This window comes from Poecilia latipinna, unplaced genomic scaffold, assembly GCF_001443285.1.
Source record: "Poecilia latipinna isolate Pla-1442-1.1 unplaced genomic scaffold, P_latipinna-1.0 Scaffold134, whole genome shotgun sequence".
Taxonomy (NCBI): Eukaryota; Metazoa; Chordata; class Actinopteri; order Cyprinodontiformes; family Poeciliidae; genus Poecilia; species Poecilia latipinna.
This window is the reverse complement of record NW_015112750.1, coordinates 141,696-151,983: the sequence shown is the minus strand read 5'-3', so window position 1 is coordinate 151,983 and position 10,288 is coordinate 141,696.

The window sequence follows — 10,288 nt, the reverse complement described above, 5'->3', positions numbered from 1 at the left end:
CGAGGGAACGCAAAAGTTTTGCGAGGGAACGCAAAAGAAAAAAAAATTCCCCATGTCCCCTGGGGGGCTCCGTATGTTTTGACCAGTCCCACCACCAAACACACCCATTTGTCAAGACAAACCAGCGACACAGGAGGAAAGGTGCATCTAGCAAACTGCATCCGCAAAAACAACAAGAGAAAGAAAAAAATGTAGAAGTGGAAAAAAACCCAAACAGAGAGTATTTTATTACCTGGAAGTGGGAAAATGAGTTTTGTCAACAAATGGCCCATCTATTTCCCCTCACATCAATGGCTGCATGGCATGTGATTTATCTTCTCTGTATTGGAAGCAATGGAGTGAGAACAGAAGAGAGGGAGGAGAGGAGAGGATGGACTCCTGCTGCCCTGAACAGTCTTTTGGGTGTAACCATGAAAATATGTTACATAGAGCGAACAATCTAAGCAGAAACATAACAAAATCAGGAAATTTTACATTTCAGACAGTAAGCACACACTCTGCTGTAGCCAGGATCAAATAATTATGAAAGCAAAGTTCAGAATCAGAATTCATGCTAAGATTAAAGATAAATTATTATTCAAAATTCACATTTTTCACATTTGGGTCTCAACTGCTTTTTAAAAATAGTCCAAGCAAATTTAAATAACCCAACCAACTGTTTTATTTTATTTCATTTTTTATTTTTGGCAATAAGTTAATTTTTTTTTTGGCGTCTGGAAAACAAGCCGTTTTAATGTGCCGTTACCTAGCAACCCACGTTGAGCTCCAGCACATTTGGTCAGCTGGTTTTACTGCTGTACAATGGCTGCAGGAACAGACAAGAGTTTTGTTGTTGACTTACCATCCAGAAACCACTGGCTCTATTCTTGTTGATTGTGCAGGAGGCTCCACTTCTGCTTTTCAAGGACATATGGTTGTATAATTACGCATCTGTTTGCAGCTATTTTCACGTGTGGGGGCATGGCCAGCAGCAGACTATTTGGATTTAAAGTGCCAGAAGCCCTTTAAGAGCTCAGGAAGAACAGGGCAGACTAAAATCTCATTTTCTAGGAATTATTTTGTGCAAAATAATGTAATGAACATGTTACATGTTATGTTTGTGAAGCCCATAAGCATAAAATGTCTCCTTTAAGCATCAATTTGCACATTTAGAGAAAAGACCAGACTCCAAAGCATAACAATAACCGGTTATGTTTGTTGTTTTTGTATCGCCCACCAGGCCATTACCGGCTTTAACGCACTTTCTGATTCTCTTTCCCATCCTCAGAAAGGAGCATTTCCCAATTTGATTACTTTTAACGTCTGAATCCTTGTCTTGTTTTGCTTGCTGGGATGTTTTAGAGTTCAATGTTGCAGAAGCAACCCTGGAAAAAGTAGAAACTGCTGGGAGGCAGCAGCTCATTTCTGTTTGACTCGCTGCCAGACGAGCTGCTTGGCAGCAAAAGCAGAAAAACCTGGAGGAAAACCAACATGTCTAAGGTGGAACAGGAGCAGGATCCTGTGTAGGACAAATTAACTTCGTCTGGCAGCGAGTTTCTGCTTCAGTGAAAAGAAGAACTAAAGGAAGATGGAAGAGCTGAATTCATAAAATGGGTTTAAAACTAAGATTTTAAATCATAAGATGAAGCATTTCAGTACATTTTGGTAATTAAAGAGCTTCAAACACGGCTGTTTTTATAGGCTTCATTCTGTGGCGCTACTTTTGGATAAAGACACCAGAGGGAATGCTGTGGTTGCTCTTTGCTGCACAATAAATTATAAACACAACCAAGTTGATCAACTTTTTTATGAACTACACTGACAATGAGAAGAAACTCTGAACCTGTTGGAAAACCCTTTAAATGTTTCTCTGCAAGAAAAAGGACTGTTTTTATCGACTCAAATATCAAACATTTGTGGTCAAAAACCATAAATTAAGTATTTTTTATATCACAGCCAAAAAAATATGAGACACTTTTGAAAGAGAAAACAACAGAATAAACTCAGGAAAACATTATTTATTGGTAGTTAATAAAATATATAAAATTTGTACATTTTGTGTCAGTTGTGTTAAATATTGACTGAATAATCAGAAAATTGTGGTTTTCTCACATTATTAAATATAGACTTATTTATAAAATACAATGAAAAAGAAAATTTTAGATTGGTGAGTGTTTATATTTCAAAACAGAACCTCATTAAACCTCATTACCTCCCATATCGGACTCTGTTTGGTCCGTTTCTCTTTCCTGTTCTGGAATCCTGCCGCCATCTTTGTTTCTGTATCAACTGACTTGCTTTAGGATGACCAATGGCGCCCTCTACTGGATGGGGGCTAAACTACAACACTGAAAGAAGGTCTATTAATCAAATGGAACTAATAAATAACAATTAATCATAAGTTGATTAATTGCTTTCATCCCTCCTTTGTTCTTTATTATTATCCATATGATTATTGATTATTGATGACTTGCTTAAAAGAGAAATAATAAACACACTTAGAGCAACTTTTTAACAGTTTGTTGATGGCTGATGTTCTGCTTTAAGTTGAAAAGGTCTCAACAAACAGAAATGTAAAGTTATTTCTGTGATAAATACCCACTCTAGCGCAATAAACTGTTGCACCTTTAAAAGCATCTTGTGACTTTAAAGTTTTCAGCTTTTATTTTCCAGCAACAAAATCTGAAGCAGCATGAAAGAGAAAGAAGAGAAAAGAGAAAAATATTCCCACAGAGACTCAGATTTCTTTTGGTTTTATTTGTTCATTCTTGTATGTTTGTTAGCTAGTTTAGATGAATCTTTGCACACAGACTGTCAGGAAGCAGAGGTGACATGAAAAATCAATTTTCCCTGCAGAGATTTCACTTCCCAAGTTACTGCGACAGAAGCAACACGACGCTGGAAAAATAATAAAACTGAATTTATGAGCAAACAGAAAGTCGATTCAAAGGAAAATCTGAGATCTTATCTACTATATAATCATGGTCACAATTGATGCAAAAGATTCTCATCAATAAATGTAAATTTGTAGTAATTTGTTGGTAAAACAATATGACAAAACTTTAGGTTTCCACGTTTATTTCTTTTGATGCTTATTTAAAATTAAAGTGTTGTTAATAAGCTCAACTAGAGAATAAATTTAGCTCTTTTTATTTCACTTTCTAAATATGACAGGAACAAAGTACGAAGCTACAATGGAGTAGAAAAGCCATAATAAGAAAAATATAATAAAGTCATGAGAATAAAGTCAAAATGTCAAAACAAATGAGAACAAACTCATAGTATTATGAGAATAATGTTGAAATAAGACCAGGACAAAATAAAAGAAATCAGAAAAAATTCAAAACATACCAGAATAAAGTTGAAATAATACCAGAATTAAGTGGTAATGTTATGAATTTATTCTTGTAATTTTATTCTTACATTTTCTTAGCATTAACCTAATCCTCTGTCATATGAAGCAATATGACATTTTAATTAAAAATATTTAAAAATATACAGTAGAGCCCCAATTTATTCACCCTCATGACAGATTTAAGGTTTTACCTGCTTGTATGTTAAAGTTTTGGAGTCCAGAATCTGTGAAGGCAGATAAAGATTAGGGTGATGGGAAGGAGTCCTGCCAACGTAAAATACACATTAATTCATCCATTTCCACTTTCCTGGCAGAGATCATCAGTTTTGTTCATTTTGGAGAGAAATATTACAAATCTACCTCCTGCCTGAATGGCAGCATTTCCCTAAATGATCAATAAAACAAACAATTCAGGTTAAAATCCCAGCAGCGCTTCTTGTAGGACAGAAAATCATTTTTTATGTGTAATGATGCTCCTGACTTCATGATCTGCAGATCTGATTTATCTTTATAATCTATCCTGACTCAAACCAATCCAGGATTAACCACAGATTAAACGACCAGAATCTGAGCAGCAGAACATCTTTAAACAGAATCTATAGTAGAAAACTGGTTGTGTTATTGCTGCTCTGATTATTTGGTATTTTTGTTTGCTGACAGCGCTCTTCACAGCAGAAATGATGTGTTATTTTTCTGCAGCTAGTTGATGAAGTGTAATTATACTGTCTGCTCTTTGACAGCAATGGCCGTCAGAAGAGCTGCGGTTCAAATAACACCACTGTCAACGCAGAAACTTTATTGTAAAATGTAATTTAGTGCCACAGGAGATGAAAACCAGCAGGAGGATCGGCTCATCAGCACATCTGACATTTACTACTCGTAGTTCGGTGAGACTGAATATAAAAAAAAAAATCATCTTTCAGATATATGAATATTTTTATCTGAATATTCCCAACTGCTGCAGGATTCATTTCACATCTGATGAATAAAAAAGGCCAAATGGGTAGAAGATTACAATATTCATTTTTAACTGAATTAAGACCTTGTAGGTCTAAGGCAACCCGCCTTCACAACATTTCTCCATTTAGGAGCGAAGGACATATTCAGCTCCTCCAGGTGTTTAACTGCAGCTGCTGTAGTTGTTATGCCAGACCACTAGGTGTCACTGTGATTTTAACGTGTCATCAAACAAACATGCGCTTTGACTCGGTATCAAGGCAGAAAAAAGGAGTAAACTTCCACCAAAAAAAATCTGCAATTTTGAGATTATTCTAAGAAATTTTCTAGAAAAAATAGGGAAACATCTGAGTTTGAAATGTTGAAAATTTGCAAGAAAAATTCGGAAAATTTGAAATTAATCTGAGAAATTCTCAAGAAAAAATAAGGAAATTTCAGATTTTTAAAAATGGGAATTTTGCTAGAAAACCTCTGAAATTTTGAGATTAACCACAATTTTTAAAAAAGGAACTTTCTGAATTTTAAAAGTTTAAAATTTTGTGGAAAAATTCTGAAATAAAATAAGGAAATTTCTCCATTTCAAAAATCCACAATTTTTGACTTTTGAAACTCAGAAAATGTCCAAAAATTGAGAAACGACAACTCATGTTCCTGACACTAAAAAACATTGGCATTAATTTTGTTTGTTTTTTTATTTAAGCACTTGATTTGTTTGTAGAAGCAGTCAAGACCCAAGCAAATATACAAAAATGAGCAAAATGTGAATTTTGCATAATAGATCCCCTTTAAATGTTTGACGCATCTGCATTCAACCCTCTTTACTCTGCTACTCCTAAATAAAACTGAGAGCAAATAGTTGCACGGCGAGTTTAACTTCAGTTAAAATTCTGGCTGGATGTATTTCTGTGTGGGGTTTGCCTGTTTTCCCAGCATGCACTGGTTTTCCCTTGGTAATCTAATTTTTTTTTTTGCCCTGTTCAGTAAGAAGAATCCATGTCAAGTTTAAACAATTAACAGAAAACAGATGAATTTCTTGGACTTGTTTCCTAAACTTCTTTAAAGTTCCACAGCAGGAATCAGATTCATTAAAATCACGGCCGTCGCGTTATCTAGAAAAATCTGCATCACTTTCTTCCCATACGTGATGCTGGCGCAGCACAAGAAAGAGACTTCTACACTCCGGCCGAGGTTTCCAGGATTAATAGCAAAGATGAAGAAGTGGAGGGAGTGAAGCGATGAAGTGAGACTGGAAACAGATCAAAGTTGGCTCTCTGTGCCGCTCCGTTAACACCAACACGACCCTCTCAGATTTATCAACCCCTAATGGAGCGTGAACCCATCGACAGCAGCGAATCTTTCAGAGTTATCACAGCTCCAGTAAATTAGAGAGAGAGGGAGAAAAAGCTGCTCTCTTCAGAGAGGCTGCTAGTTTTTATATCTGCCACAGTTTTAGATTAAACATTGAAAGATTTACAGGACCGCTCTGCTGCTGATTTGAGATGAGGCGCCTTCTGAGGCATTGTTTTTTCAAGAGCTCGGATAAATCCAAACCTTTATTGGTTTCCTGTCCCCCCGACTGTGTGAGACCCAGGATTTATTCCTCTCCCAGTTCCTGCGGATGGTCCGGCTCTGGCAGCAGAACAAGAGAAACACAGAAAAGTGCAGCGGCTGAAGAGAATCAAGGCCACAAGTTTAAAAAGAAACCAAGTAAAGATCAGAATCAAACTAAATTCAGTCACTGTGTGGTGAAATACACAGAATAAAAATGAAACAGCAGCTCTGTATTTTCATATTCTGTCATGTTAAAACTGCAAACTTCAACGTATTTCATTTGGATTTGAAGTAATTGTGAAGTAAAAGGAAAATTTTACTCTGATGCCTCTAAATAAAATCTTTCAGTAACCAGAATCCAGCTATTCTGTGATGATCTCAGAGGTTTGTTTACTTTTTTATGAATTTAAAAAAAAAACTCTGCAAAACATTTATATTCTGATTTTCTGTTTAATTAAAATTTGGGATTTGACTAGGCCACCCATAAGACCAGATAACTTATATATTCCTCTGACTGAGTTTTGGTTTATTGTTCATTGAACGGGAGTCGCCATCTTTTTTTGTCTTTTTGTGGCTGCTTTAATAAAAACATTCCCACAGCATGCCACGACCACCACCATGTTTTCCCAGGTGAGGCGATATTAACGATTTTGTAAAGCACATAAAACTTTGCATAAAGTCCAAGTTCTGCAGATGAGACTCATAAAAAGTATTTTTTATCAACAATGGCCTTCATTTCTGTTTGTTTCAGGCAGATTTCTCTGATTCCCTGTCAGTTTAAGTTGAGCATCTTCATGGAGGTTTGCAGTTGTGCAAAACTTTTTCCATTTTAAGATGATTGATATTTTTTATTCCAACATTTTTGCACAATATTAGAAATTTATTAAAAGATGCAAACAATTCAAATTCCAAATAAAAAAATAAACACTTTATTGCAAGAACAGAATTCCTTTGGTGAACATTTGATCATTTGTAGCATCTGCAGCTAAAAACATACAGTTTAGGACTGTTGTTGATTATTTTCCAGATTAATTGATTAATAATTGGATAGAAAAAAGTGCTTAATTTATTTTTTAAATTTGAGCCAGGAGAAGCTCAAACTGCCACTTGAGGAGTTCTGGGTACAGAAAATATGTCTTTTTTATCTTAAATGTAAAATTGATATACTTTTTGAACAGTTTTGTCCGTTTTACTGCTCTGAGAATGTTATTCTTTCAGTAATTTGTCCTTTTTTTGAATCTGTAAACTCCATTTAACGTTTAATCGATTAGAAAATCAGCTGACGATTTTAATAATCGATTTAATTGTGGTTAATAATTTCAGCACCATTTGTGACATTGATTTATGTCCTGATTCAGTTAACTGGTTTCCATGATACATTTTATTCACTAATGTTTTGAACAAAACTTCAGAGAACAGCTGGACATAAACTGAGATTAAATTAAGCGCATGTTGAATATTTAAACTGAGTTGGGGGCTTTCAAAGTTAATAAGTGATGTCAGAATACCACTAAATAAAATCAAGTGAATAAAAATGCAAACCAGGCATAAAATTCCAGTAAAACATGTGGAGGTTTGTGGCTGTAATGCAACAAGACGTAAAAAATAAAGAAATAAAATAAAATGTTCACAGCTAGCTTAACTTAAGGGATCAGGATAAAACGTGTGTCGTCTAAATCATGTGTTTGTAATTTTAGCTTTTTGTTTTGCAGCTGTCATCTGCTGTCACACCAAAGTGCACTCAATGACAGAAAAAAAAGTGTTTCAGCGATTTATAAAAGTGCTATTCACATTATTCACATATTTTCCTGAGAGGTTATTTTTGTCAACAGTTGAGGATTTTGAGAATGAGAAAGAAAAGTTTCAGAGTTCATAGCAAACAGACAAAACAGCAAATTTAATTAATATCAGATGCTAATTTCTGCAGGCTTGATTTTTGTTGGCTTTTGGAGGCTGTGTGTGTAAACGTCGGATCGTTTCTCTGCTCTTCTTGTCAGGTTTTCTCACTGAGCCTGGCATGCGGCTTGAGTTAATTAGAGATGCTAAATTAACCCTCAACGTGAATGACAAGGAGCTGGACTTCCTGTCTCTCTGAGTTAGTCGAGTACCTCCACTCTTACCCACTGACGTGAAGCAGAATGGGTTAAAAAGAAAGGCACTTCCATTACTTTTTTAAAACCTTGAATACTGAAATTTTGGTTAAAAATAGAGAGAAGCTGTAAAACTAGAAGTGCTCTGCTTTATGTTTTGCATGAGCGTCTTTGTCATCACTTTGTTCAGAGATGATTAATATTGATGTGCTGCGTGCAGATTGCTCAAGGCACTTCAAAAATATTTGACAAGCATCTTTATCTGTGAGAAGGAGCGAGAAAACTGCACTGAAGAAGCATTTCTAGAGATTGGCAGGTTGATCCTTTAATGTGGTTCAGAACTCAAAAGTTTTTTTTTGTTGTTTTTGCAGAAGTTGCAGAAATAAGCAACCAACATCACAGATGCTTCGTTTCTCTTACAGTACGTTCACCGCTGGGTTTAGCTCCCTAACATAACTCTGTTTAGCTTTAATGGGGGTAATTTGCATTGAATATGTAGAGAACACATTAAATGCAGTAATGAAAATTAACTTTATAATCCACGCATGACTTTGCCTTCATGCATATTCATGCAGATGGTTTTAAATGTCAGCTTGGTGTCCAAACGTGCTGCAAAAAAACGGAACATTTTCTGCAAGAGAAACATTAAATTCAATATACTATAAAACATTTGATGGTGTTTTAACTGGAAAATTAAATTTAAGTCGTCAAGAAAATTGTTTTGGTTTTAACTCAGAAATTAAAGTTCATTAAGTCAATTTAACAACAAGAGACAAGTTGTCTAAACGTTGTTTAAGTTCATTAATCTTGAATTGTGAGTTTTAACTTAATGCTGCAATTTAAACCAAATAATTACTTTACAATATGCAAGAAAAAAATCTGCCCTCATCTAGTTAAAGAGCCAAATTTCTCTATTATTTCACTCACAATATCAAGTTAAAATAAAAACTTATTTTACTTTAGAATCATTTAAATTCTTCTTTCAAATTACATGAACAAAATGTCTGATCTGATAGTAATTTTATTAAATTCAGCTCAGAAACATTTAGTGTGAACAGAACTTCAGATCAATGTAACGCACTTCCATCTCAGGATACAGAAACATGCCGCTAAGCATTCTGGGAAATAATTTTCACTCCTGTCTTTTTCCTCTTTCAGTTTTTTCAGTGCTAAACTAGAAACTCTTGGAGGTTTGACAAAACTAATAAAAAGTTAACACAACTAAATGTGGCTCAAATGTTTTACAGTGTAGGAAATACCTAAATATTAAGAAGTTATTTCCTCAAATTAGTTTTCAGTTAGATTGTTTGGGACAAAAATGATAATAAAATGCAGTTTAGAGACGGTGAAGCAGGTTTCCCTCTGAAAGTTTCCCCTAAAATCACAGCCATAAATAAAGAATGGGATAATAACATCCCACAGGAACAACTTTTCTAAGCAATCGGAGCAAATCGCTGATGAGCAGCAATTTCTTCAGGATGGCAGATTAAAGTTTTACAAGGTAAAAGTGATAAATCAGAGGAAAAGGAATCAAAACAGAAACATTTTGGGTTCACAGCCCAGAAAGTCAAAATCATCTTTGTTAGTTTGTGAAAACAATAAAGTCTTTATGAAGACATTTTAGATATAAAGTCATAAGAATGGAAAGAAAAGTAAGTTTTTATGAGAGAGAAAGATGTGAACTTGTAAAAGTTTTTCATAAATTCATGACCTCTTTGAGACGTATTTCTGAAAATTTTAACATTAAATCTTTAAAGTTTTAATTCTGAAAAGAGGATCTTCTTCAGACTCATAAAAGAAAACAGAACTGTTGCCACAAGATGGCGCTGTTTGATACAACAACAGTCGGATCATGATTTGACATCGTGAACCTTCCCTGAAATTAATTGAATATATTCAGATGTTTCAGATAATGTTGGATTTAACAACTGAAATTTGAAACCAAATGAAAACCAAACAAACTGTAAAACATTTTCAGCAGAAAGATTCAGTAAGAGTTAAATTTCGACTAAATCTGATTACACAAACTTTGCTGCTGCCTAATTGACGTGAACACGTCAGAAAAATTGATTTTCTAAAATCCATATCAAAGATATTAAAATAGAAAAACGTACAAAATTAAGAAAATTAGATAAATTTGTTTTGTGTTACAGCTAATTTAGAAGCAAAAAATAATAATAATTCAGATAATTGAAGCAATAAGGGGAAAAAAAACGTGTTTCTGATTGTTGTGTTATTTATCTCTAGTATTAAACTCGGACTTCCTGTTGAACCTGAGCGGACGGAGCCGGTGTGGTGAATGGTGAGCTCCCATACCTTATCAGAGCCACCAGACGGGACGTGCATGCTGCGCTCC